We start from the raw sequence: 19,957 nt of genomic DNA, 5'->3' as shown, positions 1-19,957 counted from the left end.
GGCACTATGGTCAGAAAACTGTTCCAAGTGTAGCACTCCATCCCACCAGCCCACCAGGTTTTCAAAAACCACACTCTCGTGAATGAAAGAAGTATCAGACATTTCGTCAATTCATTTGCCATAGGAACAATACGTATTTGTATTTATTTACAATCAAGTTTTGTGTTAAACTCTCTTCTGTTTACCTGCATGTTCTTCCCTCTTATTTTATCCCTCTGCAAAGTTATTTAAATACTTCATACACAGTAAACTCAGTTTTAATCTGAATTCTTTTTAACAATGCCTTTATAATATGTGGCCAGACATTCCAGTTTCCCTTAATATATATAAACTTCATTTTAGGAAACTCTTGGGTATTGCATTGGCTTTTATTTATAACTTTAGTGTTGCCATATATCCAATTATCCCTTTTGTTTATTCAGTTAATAAAAGAGCACTGAGATTAGATTAATTGAATAAAACATTAAAGACAAAAAAATGTCAATATTAAATTTCCACCAATAGTAGATGATCAGTTAGCTATGAAATGGACCTGATAGTGAGTTTTTGAAGGAAAGGTAAATGTATTTCATCTTTGTATGAATTCTTCATCACAATATTTCACCTGTAGCACATACCCACCAATGTTCATTTAAATAAATCATAAACGTAATAAAATATTAATGTAGAATATTTCTCTTAAAGGAAGATTTCTTTGTAAAACTATACTGCTAAGATTTATGTTTTCTCATAATACCTGTTTCAAGATTAAGGAACATTTATTTGAATGCAAATAAAACTATGTTGCTTATCATGAATATGTTAATTTATTGTTTCTAAAATTATTTCCTCCTACTTACCTATTAAATCAATGACATATAGCTGTGTATCTGTTTGTGTCAAAAAATAAAAAAGAAAGCCAACAAAGGAAGTAATTTTTTAAAGTTATTAAATTCACCAAGCCCATTGGTTAGGTAATTCTTAAAATCTCAATTGTTTTAAATCTAAGTTAAATATTTATTTGGTCATTGTATTAGTTTGCTATGCTGCTGTTAACAAAATACCACAAATTGAGTGGCTTCAACAGTAAATATTTATTGTCTCACAATTCTGGAGGCTAGAAGTCCAAAATCAGGTGTCAGCAAGAGTTGATTCTTCATGAGGTCTGTGAGAAAGAATTTGTTGACCAGACATCTTTGTTATTCCTTGGTTTGTAGAAACATCACCCACATCTCTGACTTCACCTTCATATGACATTCTCCCTATGTGTGTCTGTCTCCAAATTTCCATTTTTTTATGAGGACAAATTATATTGGATTAGAGACCATTCTTTTTTTTTTAAGTATATTTTATTGATTATGTTGTTACAGTAGTTCCAATTTTTTCCCCCTTTGCTCCCCTCTGCCCAGTACCCCCTTTCCCTCCAGCAATCCCACCCCTCTTAGTTCATGTCCATGGGATGTGCATATAAGTTCATTGGCTTCACCCTTTCCTATATTATTCTTAACTTCCTCCTGTCTATTTTGTACCGACCAATTATGCTTCTTAGTCCCTGCACCAAATCCCCATTTCTCCTCCTCCCCCCTCCCAGCTGATAACCCTCTGAATGACCCCCATACCTATGATTCTGTTCCTATTCTGGTTTGCTTAGTTGGATTTTGTTTTTAGTTTTTAGATTCAGTTGTTGATAGTTGTGAGTGTGTTGTCATGTTAGTGTTCATAGTTTTGATCTTCTTTTTCTTAAGTAAGTCCCTTTGACATTTCATGTAATAATGGCTTGGTGATGATGAACCCCTTTAGCTTTACCTTGTCTGGGAAGCACTTCATCTGCCCTTCCATTCCAAATGATAGCCTTGCTGGATAGAGTAGTCCTGGTTGCACGTTGCCTTTCATCACATTGAATACTGCTTGCCAGTCTCTTCCTGCCTGCAAAATGTCTTCTGAGAAATCAGCTGATAGTTCTATAGGCACCCCCCTGTAGGCAACTCTCCACTTCTCTCTTGCTGCCCCTAGGACTTTGTCTTCATCTTTCACCTTTGGCATCTCAGTCATGATGAGTCCTGGTGTGGTCCCCTCTGGGTCCAACTCGCCTGGGACCCTCAGTGCTTCCTGAACCTGTATGTTCATCTCCTTCACAAAATTTGGGAAGTTTTCCTCATTTTTTTCAATTCTTGCTTCCTCGTTCTGCACTGATTGACTTTTTTTCTCCCTTATGTTGCAAATCATTGATTTGAACCCCGGTTTCCTTCCCTTCACCATTGGTTTTGTGTAGATTTTCCTTCGTTTTACTTAGCATAGCCTTCACTTGTTCTCTTATGTGTTTGCCATACTCAAGCATATCTGTCAAGCCTGTGAGCATCTTTATTACCACTCTTTTGAATTCTGTATCCATTAGGTTGTCTATCTTCTCATCTGTTAGGTTGACTATCTTCTTGTCGCTTAGTTCTCCCAATGGAACCTTGATCTGTTTCCCCGTTTGGGCCATACTTCTCTGTCTCCTCATTCTGACAGGCTCCTGTGTTTGTTTGCCTCCGCATCCCAGGTAGAGCTGTTGTTTCTGTTATGTTGTAAGGGCTGGAGCCTTAGGGATTCATCAGTACAAGGTGACCTTTTTCACCATGTTGTGGCACTGTATGTGGGGGAGTGGTCCAAGAGGGAACAATGCCACCTGCCCAGCACTCGTCCCTTTTCCAGGGACCTCTCCCACTTCCGCACCAGACTGGCACCTCTCTAGTTGATGCCCTGGCCGTAGTTCCCAGAGTGGGTGGGTCTGTGGATGTTCTAGGACCATGGGGTCCCTTTAAACAAGCAGACTCTGCTGAGAGACTGGCAGTTTCTTCCTCCGCCCCAACCCCCACTGGTCTGCAGAGTCAGAAGCAATGAGGCTTGATTTTCCCTGGTGCTGGGACTGTGAGCTGTGAGGTCCGGTGAGGAGCTGGAAGCATTCCCCAGGTGTCCTTCCAACTTTTTCAAATGAGTGACTATGCTTTCTGCCGACCTGTCACTGCCTCCACTGCTGCCACCACCACACCGCCACCACACTGCATCCTCTCCACCCCTCCTACCTGTCTGGATGAGTTTTTCTTCTTTGTACCTTTGGTTGCTAGATTTCCATGTAGTTTGGTTTTCTGGAACTTCTGGTTGTTTCTAGTTTTGAGGTAGTTGCATTTTTTCTTAGTTGTGGAGGGAGATGCAGTGTGTCTGTCTATGCCTCCATCTTGGCTGGAAGCCCAAAATACTTTTTTAAAAAGAAGGCAAATTGTGATTCTCAGCAAAATGGTATGTCTGTTTGACATAGGCAAGGTATATATTGTATAGGAGACTTTAGGACAAAGTGTCTAAATGGTACAAAATTGCAAGTATGTATTCATTTTCTCCTGGCTGTTGTAAAAAAAAAAAAAAAGATAAACTCTTACTGATTCAGTAATAGTTATAGTGACATCTAAGTAATATATCAGAAAAAGTAGAGGGCAAAATAAAATTAGAAAGTGATAGATGATAGATGAAAGATTGATAGACAGACTGACTGATTAACTGACATAGTCCATATCTATGGTTTTTAGAGGTTTCATTATACTTACATTGATTTGAAGTTGATAAAAATTAAAGCATATTTTACCTAATTTATATTAACTATATTTTTATTTAAAGAAAATTACAATTTGAAATGTTTAATGAAATGAATTACTTTATAATTTTATTTTCTCTTTTTACCCTTATCTTATATTTCACATTAAACTAGTCTTTTCCAAAAGTAATATACCTTGGTTAAATTGATAAATTGGAAATATAGAATTGTTTTTACTGTTATTTCCAAAGAAATACAGCACTTCCATATAATTTACAGCAAATGAAATTCTTTTGAAAAAAGCTGAAAGGTATACATTTCAATACATTCAAAACATATGTTACCTAAGTTCTTGTTTTCTTTTGTTCAGTATTTCTTTTGCTATATTATTTCATTAAAAAATGAGAACTTGAGATTAATGGGGAAAGCCATATGTATTATCAACATTTATTTAATCCTCCCAATTTATTAATAAGGCTTAGACAAGTGATTATTATGTGTACGACACTATGAGGTAGCATGAAATAAGAGACATATAAGTCATGATCCCTGCCTTAAAGATCTTAGCATATATACTTAGAGAGACACAACTGGAATGTTTAGAATACAAATCCCATAGGCTATAATCAATATCTACAAAATGTGTTTAGTGTGAAAAAAAATCAATATTAGAATGTTACATTGAAGCTGGACTCCTTCAAGTTCTGTATTTTTTTTCTAAGTTCTGAGTATATGTTAAAAAGATACTTAGTACTCGTAGCTCCAAACCAAGCCATAACAGAGACTGAGGCAAGAGAAAAAAAAATCAGTAATGTTGATCTTGTTTTTTTTTTTTAACTTCTTAGATCTTATCATGAAACTTAGGCATTATTTTTTAATTTTAAAATATAGCATTGAGTATTATTTATCTTTATTACTGAATGTCTCTTCACCCTCTTAAATTTTGTACCTAATGGGAGTGCCTCACTATGCTTACCCTAGTCCCAGCCCTGAGTACTTGTATTAAATACTCATTCTTTTCCTTTGTTTATCTTTCATATCATTAAAGATTTTCTGTTTCTAAAAAAGTAATTGTTTAAATTTCCACTTTGCATATATAAACATGAAGTTTATATTTTTAAAAAAATATTGTTGCCTTTTTTGAACTGCTATATTCCACCAAGCCAGAGAGCAAATTAGACATTTATAAAGTGGACAGTTTAGATTAATGCTAACATCTCAGCTTTCACTTGATTTTTGTGTAGTCTACTTATTCATGTGAAAGCCTTTAGCAAAGCCAGTAAGACATCTTAATATCTTTGTCAGTTTTGATTGTAAAAGGTTTATAAAGTGTGCTTTGGAAAGGATGACCGGGCTATCTTAGGAGGGAAAAATGTGGATTATGAGCAGAAAGTGTATGGATTTGCTTGTTAAATTTATAAACCGTATGCCTATAACATGCAGCCTTTCAATTAGAAAAATATTTTTTTCTTTGAAGCACAATTTGAGATACATAGCACAGAAAAATATTTAATTAACTTGGATTTTATGTATCTCTGGGATGAGTCTGAATTGTTGACTTAACCAGCACTCAGTAATATTTAGAGAAACTTTTATGCTTCGGCTGTAAGTCATTTGGGGGGAGGAAAGCTCAAGCGGTCATGTGCCTCTATATGAGAAGATATTCATCCTTATCAAATCGCCCTGTGTTGCTTTTTCTACTTGGCAGTCCTGCCAAAGTCTGCACTGGCATTAAAAGGCAATTATTTCTCCATCTTGAGTCCTATAAGACTTCCAGAGCCACATCACAAACAGGCAAAGAACCCCCTACAGGGACTGTGCTTACGAGATTATTTCTCAGCACAGATTGGACTAATATTGCAGCCTGTGGGACTCCTGGCTCCTTGGCAAGAGGAGAGTTTCCAATATTGTGAAGAGCAATTACTACAAGTGGAAAATCCTCATCTCTATCCCTACTCTTCAAGGCCTCTTTAAAAAGCTCCGCTAAAAGAATTGTTATCTAAGAAATGTATTTTAAATACTTATAGCTAAAACTATCTCCTTATTTGGAGCTATAAAGTGAAGTACTGCACTGACAAAACAAAATACTTTACTGACCATTGGATGACATGTGCTATATTTTAAAATCATATAATTAGAACTTAATAAATGAGGTATTTCTTAGAAATATTTTGTACAAGGGGATTAAATTAAAGCATTAAGTATTTAAATGACTTAGTTGTTCCTATTTACTTAGTGTGTCTCTCAAATTAAAGCATTAAGTATTTAAATGACTTAGTTGTTCCTATTTACTTAGTGTGTCTCTCTGAAATTACTATGCTAAAACTTTAATTGCCAATGTGATGGTGCTCGGAGGCAGGACCTTTGGGAAACTAAGGTTAGATTAAGGGCATGAGAGGAGAGCCCCCTTAATGGGATTGGTGCCCTTATAAGGACATAAGGAGACAGAGTGTTTTCTCTCCATTAAGTGAGGATAAAAAGAGAAAGCAGTTTTCTGTGAATCAGAAGAACTTGACCATGCTGGATCCTGATTTGGACTCCAGTCTTCCAAACTATGAGAAATAAATATTTGTTGTTTGTGCCACTCAATCCATGCTATTCTGTTACAGCAGTCTGAACTGACCATGACAGTAGGTGAAAATTATTTATTGGTAAAATCACAGGTGTGGGACCTTTTAAGTAAAGAACTTCTGCTTTACTCCATATGGAATAAGGAAACATGAGGGATTTATACCAAGAAGGAAATACAATTCTCTCATTCAAGATTACTTTACCTACGTGGAGGGAAGATATTTCTTCACCTCTTTCCTGCTGTCATTACATCTCGGCTTTCTATTTCCTCTAGGTAACTCTTACCTATGACACACATACCTATATACACTCACATGTGCACAGACACTCATGCATATAAACACATGTACACACCCAACCACCCCTCAATTCTTCCACAAATAATACATTTTTCTAGTTTATTGAGAAATAATTGACATGAATCACTGTATAAATTGAAGGTATACAGCATGGTGGTTGTATTTACATGTATTATGAAATGATTACCACAGTAGGTTCCACTAACATCCATCATCTCATGTATATACAAGTTAAAAAAAAAGAATGAAGGAAAAAAATTACTTCTTGTGATGAGAACTCTTAAGATTCACTATCTTAACAACTTGTCTATATAAAATACAGCAGTGTTAGCTGTAATCATCACGTGGTATACTACATCCTTAGTACATATGTATCTTATAACTGGAAGTTTGTATCTTTGGACCACCTTTGGCCAATTCCCGCTTTCCCTACCCCTCACCTTTACTAAACACGAGTCTGATTTCTTTTTTATGAGTATGCATTTTTAAATTAGATTACACATATATGTGAGATCATACAGTATTTGCCTTTCACTGTTCGACTTATTTTACCTAACATAATGCCTTCAAAGTGTTTCCATATTGCAGTAAATGTGTATATAGATATAGATAAACATTTATATTTTATTCCATATTTTACTCTACTTTTTCCATGTCTAGATATGCTTAGATATACAAATACCATTGTGTTACAATTGCCTACGGTATCCTTGTACATCTAGCTAGACGTGTAATCTGGGAGCAATAGGCTATATCATATAGCCTGGGTGTATAGCAGGCTATGCCATCTAGGTTTGCATAAGTGCACTCTATGATTTTTGCACAACGAAGAATTTGCCTAGAAAAGCATTTCTCAGAATGTATCTCCATCAGTAATGGACACATGACTGTAGTGACCTTTTCGGTTTGATATCAGGATAATGCTGGCCTCATAAAATAAGTTTGGGAGTATTCCCTCTTCTGTATTTTACTATAGCTTAAGAATGATTGATGCTAATTCTCTAAATATTTGGTAAAATTCAATAGTGAAGACATTTGGTCCTGGGTGTTTCTTCATAGAGAAATTTTTGATTACCAATTCAATTTTTCTCAGTTGGTCTACTCTGATTCTCTATTTCTTCCTGACTCAGTCTTGGTAAGCTATATGTTTCTAATATTTTTGTCATGTTTTTTAGGTTGTGCAGTTCGTTGATGTATAGTTGTTTATAGTAGCCTCTTATGATCCTTAAAATTTTTGTAATATGAGCTGTGATGTCTCCTTTTTTATTTAATTTTGTTAATTTGAGTCCTTTCTCTCTTTTCCTTGGTTAGTCTACCTAAGTATTTGTCAATTTTGTTTGTCTTTTGAAAGAACTAACTTAGTTTTTAAATATTTTCTATTGTATTTCTGTTTTCTATTTCATTTATCTCTGCTCTAATCTTTATTATTTTATTTCTCCTATTAACTTTGGAATTTTTTTTTTCATTTTCTAGTACCTTAAAGCATAGAGATAGGTTGTTTATTTGGAATCTTTTTACTTCTTATTTTTACTGAACAGCAAGTTGGGGTCCTACTTCGCGCCACCATCTTCTAGGCAAAATTCCAGAGGCAAAGCTTTGGTGATCAGGGAAAGGATTCTTTATTCAAAAGCAGTCACTTAAGCCTATCAAGTCACAGCTTTAATTACTTAAGCCCATCAATTAAGGCTAAATTCTAACACTTGGGTTCTCCTCTCTTTTCCCTGTTAATTTCCGTAGGGTTAGTTTACAAACTAAAACAACATAATACACAAAAGCTACACAATTCCAGAAGAATGGCAGGCTTCTACTCAGAACCTGTTCTCTCTAGAACATCCAAACTTAGATTTGCCACCCTCTGCTGCCCCAACTCAATCCTAGGCTGTGCCCAGAGTTCTTTCCATTCTGTCTATTGGAAAACTCGGGCAACTGCAGCACCATCATCCAGGGATCCTCAAGGTAAAAGAGCCTGAGAGGGAGCTTGAGAGCCAGAGCCAGAGCCAGAGCCAGACAAAAGTGGCAATAAAATGGAAGTTTATATCATTATAGGCCTAACTCAGAAAACAAGAAAAATCCCAAGTAAAAACCTAACACTACATTTTAAAGAATTATAAAAAGGACAGAAGTGACCCAAAGACAGCAGAAGGAAGAAAATAGTAAAAATTAGAGCAGAATTAAATGAAACAGAGAACAAAAATACTTATACAACAAATTAGTGCGACAAAGAGCTGGTTCTTTGAAAATATTAATAAAGTCTACAAATCTCTGCCTAGACTCACAAAGCAAAAATAGAAAAAACTCAAATAAAAAAATCAAAAATGAAAAAGAAATTACCACAGAAATCACAGAAATGCAAAGAATCATACAAGAATACTATGAAAGACTATATGCTACCATATATAATAGCCTAAAATAAATGGATAAGTTTCTAGTAATATATAACCTTCCTAGACTGAGTCGTAGAGAACTGGAGGTATCATGCTACCTGACATCAAACAATGCTATAAGGCTGTAATGATCAAAAGTAGTACCAGCATAACAAACAAATCTTCAGGGTAGTAAGGCATAATGTCTTCTTTTGACACCTCTGAAAAATAGTAATGCAAAGTAAAGAATTGACTTTCTTAGTACATTTAGTCAGAAAATATGAAATAAAAGAGAACATTTTAGGAATGAAAAAATAAATTTAGCTTCTTTTTCTATAGATAGGTAGATAATATATATAGATGATAGGTATAGATATATATAAAATCTATCACTGAAGCAATATAAAAAGCCCAGAAATAAACCCATGCCTATATGGTCAATTAATATATGACAGAGGAAACAAGAACATACAATGATGTAAACACAATCTATTCAATAAATAATGTTGGGAAAATTGGACAGATCCATGCAAAAAAATTAAAACTAGACCACTTTGTTACACCATATACAATAATAAACTCAGAGTGAATTAAAGACATACATAAGACTCATAACCATAAAACTCCTAGAAAACATAGGTAGTAAACTCTCTAACATTTCTCTTAGCAATAATTTTTCTGATATATCTCCTTAGGAAAGAGAAATAAAAGATGCTAAACTAATGAAACTACATCAAACTGAATTTTTTTTGCACAGCAAAGGGGACAACCAACAAAGGGGAAAGAAAATCCACAGAAAGGAAGAAGATATTCACCCACGATACATCTGATAAAGAGTTAATATCCAAAATGTATAAGGAACTCAGACAACTCAACACCAAAAACAAAGAATTAAATATAAAAAATGGGCAGAAGACCTAAATAGACTTCTCCAAAGAGAACATACAGATAGCCCATAGACATATGAAGAGATGCTCACAGTCACTAAGCATTATATACATGCTAATTAAAACCACATGAGGTGTCATCTCACAGCTGTCATAGTGGGGTGATCATCAATAAATCAGCAAAGAATGGGAAATCCTCTTGCATTGTTTTTGGGAATGCAAATTGGTGCAGCCACTATGGAAAACAGTATGAAAATTCTTTTAAAAATTAAAAATAGAATTACCTTGTGACCCAGCAATTCCATGTCTGGGTAATTATCCAAAGAAAACCAAAACACTAATTAGAAAAGATATATGCATCTCTGTGTTCATTGCACCATCATTTAGAATAGTCAACATATCCGTCGTCGTCGGCAGCCGTCCGTCTCGAGAGACGATGGTGTAGCTTCTTAAGAGTCTATCTGCACCGCCGAGAATGGCTGTGCAGTCCGACTCGGGAGTGACACGGTATCTGTCTCCTCCCGTGTTGAATCGACATCTTGCGATGACGCTGGAGTGTCCTCTCCAGTGAAGCTGAAGCTACAGAGCCTGGGCAGGGTGATATGGAGGGTCTGCTGTTGCCCATGCAGCAGACCCCCCCTCTCTTCGCAGCTGAAGGGTCCAAGGGAAAGACGGAGTCAATACAGCTTGGCTTCAGGTGCGCCGCAGGAGTTGCCGGTGTTGACTACAACGTCAAACCGCCTTAGGGACTCCGGCTCCGGATTTTCTGTCGGGGTTTACTCCCTTAGCCTTTCCCCTGAAGAGGTATGGCGCAAGGCAGCGGAGGTTTTTTGGAATCAGAGTTTTCCTTCTCTGAGTCAACATATGGAAGCAGCATAAGTGCCCATCAATAGATGAGTGGATAAAGAAGTAGTACATATATACAATAGAATATTACTCAGCCATAAAAAAGAATGAAATTTTACCATTTGCAACAACATGGAGGGACCTAGAGGGTATTATGCTAAGTGATATAAGTCAGGCAGAGAAAGACAGATACTATATGATTTCACTTATATGTGGAATTTTAAGATGAAAATAAACAAACAAACAAAACAGAAACGGAATCATAGATACAGAAAACAAACTGATGGTTACCAGATAGGAGAAGGATGTGGGAATGGGGGAAAAGGTGAAAGGATTAGGAAGTATAAGTTGATATCTGCAAAAACAGTTATGGAGAGTAGAGTACAGCATAGAAAATATGATCAAACATATTTTAATAACTATGTAGGGAGGATCATGTCATAGAATATATAATTGCCTGCCACTATGCTATATACCTGAAACTATTATAAAATAATATTTTATAATATTACTAAAAAATGTTCCTAAAACTAAATAAATATAAAAATATTTATTCAATAGCTATTATGAGACATCCAGTCTTCTGAAATTGGATTATGGAAAGGAAACAAGACAAAACGATTTCACTTGCATAAAAATTAAATCTGCAAAGAAAACGAGCCACAGACAATGAAATGATGTTGAGAATTTCAGAGAGAGATAATTGCTATTAAGACAATAAAACAGAGTAAGATGATAAAGAGGAAACCAATAGTCATGAAGCTAATTAGAGAATATGTTCAAGAAACATAATTTGAGCCAAATCCTGAATGATGAGAACCCATCACCAGTGCAAATACTTAAAAAGAAGTCACAGAGGAAAGGATAGCAATGCCCAAAGGTCCCGAGAGTAGCTGGCCTATTTGAGGTATAAAGAGAATGTCTATGAGGGAGTGTGAGGGCATGGAGTGAGGTCAACAGGTAGGCATGGCTGGGGTTACAGAAGTCACTATAGATATCTTACTACTTTTGAATAATCATATTTTTCACTTATGAAAAAATAGCTTAGAACACTTTATTTAAACAACTATATATGTTTAATAATACACTTGCAGTCATTATGAAGCAACTATAATTAATGTATTTTTGTTAGACTTTTATTTTTGACATGCTTTTCTTAACTTCTGAAACTAAATGGACTCTTTTAAATATTTTTTCTTAAGCTAAATTTATTTTTCTGTGGCTAAAATGTTCTTCATTTGATATTTTCTGACTAAATGTACTAAGAAATCCAATGCTTAACTTTGTATAACTATTTTTCAGAGATTTCAAAAGAAGACATTATGCTTTAATACTCTTGAATGAAAAGTTTCAGTTAAAATAAAATAAATGGATTCCAAAAGAAAAGAAAAAAAGTGAATTTCTTCAATAATTAAATATCAAAAACATACAGGCCCTTTTGCCCTTTGTTCTTTTAAATTGTAACTCAAAATTCAATGTTTTAAACCCTAACTTTAAAAATCTGCATTAGCCCTCAATTTAGTAAATTATAGAAGATGATCAAATATTTTAAAAATATTTTGTCAATGGCCCTTTATTTCCTAGAAATATTGTCTTAGGTTATATACATTTTTATACTTGATCGTAGCCAAAAGGCTGAGAAGTGATATATAAAACATTTTTTTTTGTTGTTAAAAAGGATAGGAAGAATGAGACCATTCTTTTTACATAATATCTAGTTCTTTGAAATCTCTCATTTAGTTCTTTAAAAAATAATTCTGACATTATTTAATTTTTGCTAAGGAAAATGTATTTATGAAAATTTTCTAGTCTTACTTTCTCATTAACTTTAGTATTTCTCTAGAATATATCTAGTAAAGCTAGAGTAGACAAATTACATTTTTACAGACAATATATTTTACAACTCATACATTTAAGATACATCTGTATAAACTAGAATACAGCTAGATGAACAAAACAGATCTATACAATATCCCTGGAATATGTGTGTGTGTGTGTGTGTGTGTGTGTGTGCATGTGTGTACATATATACATTTACTTCAGACAATTTGAGTGTATTTTTTCAAGTTAAAATTAAAAGAAATTTTTAAGATCTTAATATATTTAATTTGTTTTTTAATTGCCCTACCACACTAAAAATAACTTTAGTCATGTTTTACCTAATTACAATGCAGATGTTAAGGTAGTTAAACTTAGTTCTGAGAAACTAAGAATGAGGGAGAGTTGGAGTGTTAAGGGACTCTCATATTTTACCATTGATACCTTAGGATTTATTGAATTTATTATTAACATGTATTAATACATTATATTATTAAAGAGAAGTACAAGAAGCATAAGCTACACGAAGATGTTTGTAGCAGTTTTGTTCATTAATTGTCCAAACTTGGAAGCAACCAAGATGTCCTAAAGTAGGTTAATGGATAAATAAATTATAGAACACCCAAACAATGGAATATTACTAAGTATTTAATATAAGTGAGGAATCAAGCCATGAAAAGGCATGGAAGAAATTTAAATACATATTGCTAAGTGAAAGAAGCCAACCTGGAAAGGTTACATGTTATATGATTTCAACTATATGACATTGTGGGAAAGACAAAAGTATGGGGCCAATAAAAAGATTAGTAGTTTTCAAAGTTTGGGAGTAGGGTTGGGGGAAGAATAGGAGGAGCACAGAGGATTTTTAGTCAGTGAAACTGTTCTATATGATACTATAATTGTGGATACATGTCGTTACACATGTGTTCAAACTCTAGAATATATAACACCAAGAGGAAGCCTTAAGGTAGAGTATGAGCTTTGAGTGATTATGATGTATTCACATAGGTTCATTAACTGAAACATATTACCACTCTGGTGGGGGATGTTATAATGGGGAGGTTATACATGTGTGGGAACAGGAACTATATGGAAAACTTCTGTACCTTCCTCTCAATTGTGCTGTGAACCTAAAATTGGTGTTAAAAAAACAACAAAGAAACAAAAATAGCCTCAAAAAAAGAAACTTATATGATATATAAATTTAATTTATGCATAAATATAAAACATTTTTAAAGATGTTAATTTAAAAACTATTTAAAAAATCTCATTTTGGGAAACTAAAACTTAAAGACTCTTAGAATAACATCTATAATGACGTGCACTTTTCTCAACTAATCTCCAAAGGAGAAAAAATTAAAAACTTTACTTCAAGCTAATTTTTGCTGGAATGAGGGAAGGACTTCATGGTAATTTCATGACAATTATGGTGGGCAAATCAAATGAAACTCAAGATTGTTTCAGCAAATCAGTAGATATGGATTCTGCACAGAAAATAAATGTCTCTGACATCTAGAACTAGAAAACTATATTTTTAACATAGAATTGGATGCTGACACACAACCATTACTAATAAGATAAACTACAGACACAGTGGTTTTTTGCAGATATGAAGAATATTTTTGTATCTCTGAAATTCACATTTGATTTCTAATGCCTCATATGTTTACATGTTGAATTAAAAAGGAGTTGATACTTTTGAATATTTTTATTTATATACTCTGCTATATATTTAATCCTGAGTAATCATTCTGAAGGGCTTTAAAGTTCTCTTAGCAACTGAACATTTTATATTTAATTTTTCTCCACTACAAAATAAAACTCTGAAAATTATTTAAATTATAATTAGCATTATGGCTGCATGTAATATTTTAAATTCTTTAAGTAAGTTTGCCTTACTATTCATGTCCTGAGTCTTGCCCAATTCCATCTCTGTACTCACGAGCTTTGCTGTGTTCAATAATGTACCCCAACCCTATCTACTCATGCTTCACCATCCAGCAAAATTTCAAAAGTAAGTTTTGTCTGAGTATGTATATTGGCTCCTCCTCAAAGACCCAAAATGTGTGATTTATGAGCCTTCTATTTCCTCTTCAGAGAACAGTTTCTGCTCTTTCCACCACTGGTTCTTTCTTTAGCAAGGATTAGATCTCTTCAACCCTCTCTGGATCTCCAAAGATATCCTAAGGGAATTTATATTGCTAGGAAAGCATTAGGTTAATGTTTATGCACATGTTCAAAGCCATTGTTAAAATTGGGTGTGTGTGTGTGTGTATGTGTGTATAAAGTTTTAAGACATTATTCTAATTAAGAGATTAAAGAGGGAAAATGGTTATTGAATTATGTTGAAAATTTATATTCTTGATAAGTGTTACCTATAAAGCAAAAATTTTTAAATTTTAAGTACTATTCTTAAAAGAATATTTTTCCAGGACAATTGAAAAGGGGGAAATTTATACAACTCTTATAATATGAAGCTATGATATTATGGAAGCATGTAAGTTTGTTAGAAATAATTTAATATGGACATGTGGTTACTAGTTTTTAATCAATTAAAATTACCAGACAAATGTGGTAACTCAATTGGGGAAGGATCTCTAATTTTTTTTATTAGTGATCCTTTGTTCATTCATTTAACAAATATTTGTTGAGGATTCCCAGTAGTGAATAAACAACTAAATAAACAAGATAGGTGTGACTCTTCATGCATAAAGGATTTAAAGTCTAGGACTACCGTAAGGACATTATAGGGCTCGGTTAATAATATCATTTTGAGCAAGTAACATACATTTAGGTGATTCATTTCCAAGATCTTGTGGTAACTTCAGTTCATTAGAGGGGAAAAAAAAAGTCTTGCTTTTAAAACAGGAGAATTAATGGAAAATCCTGAGTAGGAGTCTTTCACTTCCACTTGGGTTCATCTCCAAGGAGGTACCCTGGTATTGTTGAAAGGACAGGACACCTAACTTACTAACCCATTTCATAAGACACTCTCTTCCATTTTAAATGGAAGGAGCTACAAGGAATCTGAGATATTTTTATTTAAATTAAATATATCTTGTCAGATAAGTTAAGGTAGAACATTTGTTCATTCTTTAAAGTTCCAAAGTATTTAAATTTCTATTCCAAAATTCACTGCTGATTCACTGCCTGGAGAGTCATAGTATTTGCTCTAAATTCTTGGCTTGGTAGAAGAGATTCAAAAATGGGCACCTTGTTACTGATTTCATGAAAATATCTTTGGTTTTATTATTTTGTGATATTTCTTTTAGATTAATAACAGACAGACGTGAGACCTATGAATGATCTCTCAATCTAATTTTCTGTAAGACTCTCCGGATTGGCTTGCTTCCTTTCCACTTACAGTCTTTTCCCTTGGACTTTATCTTTATAATATCAACTAAATAAGATTGGAAAGGAGTTCTCAAATTCAACAGGACTCTAAATTGAATAGATAACAGTCTTTCTTACCAATAGTGTCTGTGCAGAACTCTAAGTTAAAACGGATAAGCAGGGTAAGTGTTCAACAATTTACTTTTCAATAGTTATTTGTATTTCAGATCTCTTTAATATGATCCTTTCATAAGCAGCTTTCACATTAGCATAGCTGACATTCTTATCTAAAATCCAGAAAGCCCCTGGAAGAGTGAAGGTTAAGGACAACCATTTTGAAGAAGGCATATCTTTCTCTTGAAAATAATTAAAATTTACAGGAGTATTATATAAATAAATCAGTCAAAAGCTCACCTATTTGACTTCTGTTTTTATCCTGACTCAAAGGTGAAATTAACTTCATTTGGTTTATTTGTTTGTTTTTACCAGTTTACCTTTAGTTTTTGAAGTACTCAAAATACATTTAACTTTCAAGGCTTCCTGCTTTATGAACATATGGATGTATAGACAAATAGAATAATAAATATATTTGCACCTAAAAGAAATTGGTTCTTGATTAGCTCTCCACAAATATATAGTTGGCAGCACCTCAGAAAAGGGAAAAATAAATGTAAATTGTGTTGTGTTCTATATTTCAATGTCTTCTAATTAGATCTAATTAGTCAAAAGGTCAAAAAAATTGTACATGCTTCCAAATTAAATGAATAAAACATTTTAGTACACTTATTAACTGGATACATTACAGCAAAAGTAGGTAGCTGGAATTTATTTTAAAGGCTCTAATTGGTCATATTTAAAATGATCTTAAAAAAAATAACAGAAATTATACAGCATATTATTTAGTAGATGCTTTAACTTGTCACTTTTCATTTTTAGAAAAGGTTACAAACAGTATAAGCCAAACAAAATAGGATAAAATTTAATACCATGTATTTACCCTGATTAACATACCTGGCCCAGAAAAACAAAGGCACATTTGAAGTTCTTCAATCAGATCAACAGGTCACATGTTTTAAGAGGGTTACGTTTGGACTTGCAGTTCTTTACTTTTCTTGAGATACAGTTTCCTGAGATTTACAAGGACTATTGTTTCCCCTTCTCAAGAAAATAAGATATGTATATACATACACACTCATAAAATTATGAGTGCTAGGCCTTGTGGAAACTTAGATTGTCTGATTTTGAAAAAAAGATGAAATCAAAATCAGATGCACGTAATGCTTTCTAATGTACATTTTCTGTGTTTACATCTAAAGACAAATGTGAATTCCAGTGTCTCTCAATACCCTGTTATTCTCTGAATTATTTACTGTTTTTGTATTGATGAATAAACTTAGCATTTTAAAATATCTTTAAATTACAAAGTAACTCAACTATTTTGGAGAACAATTTGGAAGTACGGATCACTGACTTTTCAATGAGCAAATCTATTTCCAGAAATTTGTTTTAGAGAAGTAATCTGAAATGCAGATTCATGTACAAAAATTTCAACAATAATACATTGTAATTCACTAGCACATATTTAGTACTTTCTATATACTGAGCTCTTGCCTTACTATGTGTTTTAAGTCTCTTAGTCCTAACAGTTGACATGTACACAGTATTTATAATACTGTTCATAATTTTAAGTAAGGGGAAAAAAAACTGCAGTTAAAGGTATTAATAATTAACCCCACATTTCAAATAGTAATTGACATAGTTGAGACATGAACCCAAGTCAGTCTACAGTTATGCTTTTACTAATATACTTTTCAGGGCATGGTTTATATTAATGGAAAATTAGAAGCAGCCAAAATATATAATAATAAAGGGACATTTAAGCACCATATAAGTATAGTATAAGACAGAATATAGAAAGGCAAAAGTTACATTTAAACAGACATTGCAATGCCATGGAAATGCGTAAGATATACAGTTAAGTGTCTGTAAAAGAAAACTCAAAGACATTCATTTTGCAAACATATATGTGCAATATGAACATAATTTTGCATGTGACTTTGACAAAATTTGCCAAGAATTAACAAAAGTTGCCCTTGGATTTTGTCTCTTTATTTTTTTCAGTCCATTAAATTGTCTCTAAAAAGTATGCATCGTTCTTCTATAAATAAAATTAAGTCTTTTAGCTTTTTTTGTAATTGTTACTGATTTCACAATTCTTCACCTGTTTACCTGGGCTTCTTAAATCGAAAAGGAAAAAAACCGAAGTGCAATCTCTTTGATAAAAAGGTAGAACATGCCCCCTAGTGGTCCTCAAGGTTTTTAGGTTTATTTGTTGTCTCTGGTGAGAGAATTTTACTTTCATCTCCAGTTTGACAGTCATGGGAAGGAAATGGGCATCAGAATTCTAGGATGGATGATTTTGAATTAGGATTTGAGTTGTTTAGAAGAATTTACCCCACTTTGAGAAAATTTTTAAGTTTTGTTTCTTTGCTTACATTTTAAACCAATCCTTATTTTTAGGATTTTTCTCGAGTGAAATTTAGCTTTATTTTTACACAGACTAAATTCACTGCAATATAATTAAAGTGCTTTATTTCTTAAACCAGTCTGTACTTGAGGCAAAAAATTGTTAAGTGTACTGATTAATAGTCATGAAATAATATGGAAAATGATGATAAAATAAAAATATATCTAAATGGTGAATAAATGTATCTGCATGTTTATAAGATTGCAATACCTTAATGACAGATATTACATCATGGTAATGATGATGATGAATGTTATTTGGACACAATAAGAGACAACAGATAATGCATTCCTGATTGGGAAGATTCAATATTATAAAGAAATAAGTTCTCCCCAAATTGAAATTTGATATATATAATTAAAATATATAATACTTTATATATATCTAAATATAAAATAAAATATAAAATTATATATATTATATAGAAAATATTATTTTATGTATAATAATATTTTATGTATTATATAGATATCTATAATAAAATTTCAGTAGAAGGCATGGTTTAGGTAGGGGGCTTCAAAATCATGTTTTGATCTTATCCCTAATACCCACAGACTATGTAAGTCAGTCAGAATTAGTTAACTGTTCTGAGTCTACATGTTCTTGTTTGCATAATATATATGATAACAATGCAATGTCTACTTTAGAGAGTTATGGCCAGGAGTGCTTGGCATAAAAGAGTAACTCAATAAATGGTAATAAATATGTATTATTAATTTTAATTTATTTCCATTTAAAATTCTAACAAAACTAATTTGTGTTTTGCAAATTCATAGTAAAATTTACCTTAGGAAGTACTTATTTTAGAATAGGTAAAATAGTCCAGAAAAACCATAAAAATGAAGGACATTAGTCCTCCCCAAGTAAACATGTATCTATAGAGAATTAGCAAATGCATCATTGTATGCAAATAAAATGAACATATCTTCTACTGATAAAAGTATTCAGGTCAGCGTATCCTTTAAAGATGATTGGATAAAGAAGATGTGCTACATATACACAGTGGAATCATACTTGGCTGTAAGAAAAGATGAAATACTGCCATTTGTGACTAAATGGATGGATCTTGAGAATATTATGCTAAGTGAATAGTCAGAAAAAGTTAACCATATGATTTCACTGATATCTGGGATATAAAGCTGAAAGCAACAAATGAGCAAACAAGAAAACAAACAAAAACTCAGAGACACAGACAATAACATTCTGGTTACCAGGGGAAAGAGGGTTGGGATGGTAGTGAAGGATAAAGGGGCCAAATATATAGTGACAGAAGATGTTTTGACTTTGGATAGTGGGCACTCAATGCAATATAGAGATTACATATTAAAAAAACATACACTCAAAATATATAACCTTATTATCCAATGTCACCCCAATGAATTTAATTTAAAAATCAGATAAAAACATACAATAGTTATGCCTTCACAGGGAGCTTGGTTATAAAGACAATATATAAAGTTGAGTTTACTTATAATAAAAATTAGCCTTAATAATCTCTCTGTAAGGTGTCACATTGGTGATAATAGCCCTGAGTAAATTAGTTAATTTCTATATAAAGTGGATGTTTTACAAAACATACGTTCTTCAACTACTATATCAAACTTGGTGCTGCAAGAGCTCACATGTGAAAAGGCACTGAGTTGTCTTAGAAACCGAGACTGACAGAGGGAACAAAGGAAATGCAAGAAAAGTTTTTGTCTATACCAATTCAGAGGTATTCTTCTCATCAAACAGAAATATTTGTACTGTTTTTACATTGTTTCCTA

Source organism: Furipterus horrens, unplaced genomic scaffold (assembly GCF_987537825.1).
Source record: "Furipterus horrens unplaced genomic scaffold, mFurHor1.1.pri manual_scaffold_9, whole genome shotgun sequence".
NCBI classification, from domain to species: Eukaryota; Metazoa; Chordata; class Mammalia; order Chiroptera; family Furipteridae; genus Furipterus; species Furipterus horrens.
The sequence above is the reverse complement of the archived record's forward strand: the minus strand, read 5'-3'. Positions refer to the sequence as shown.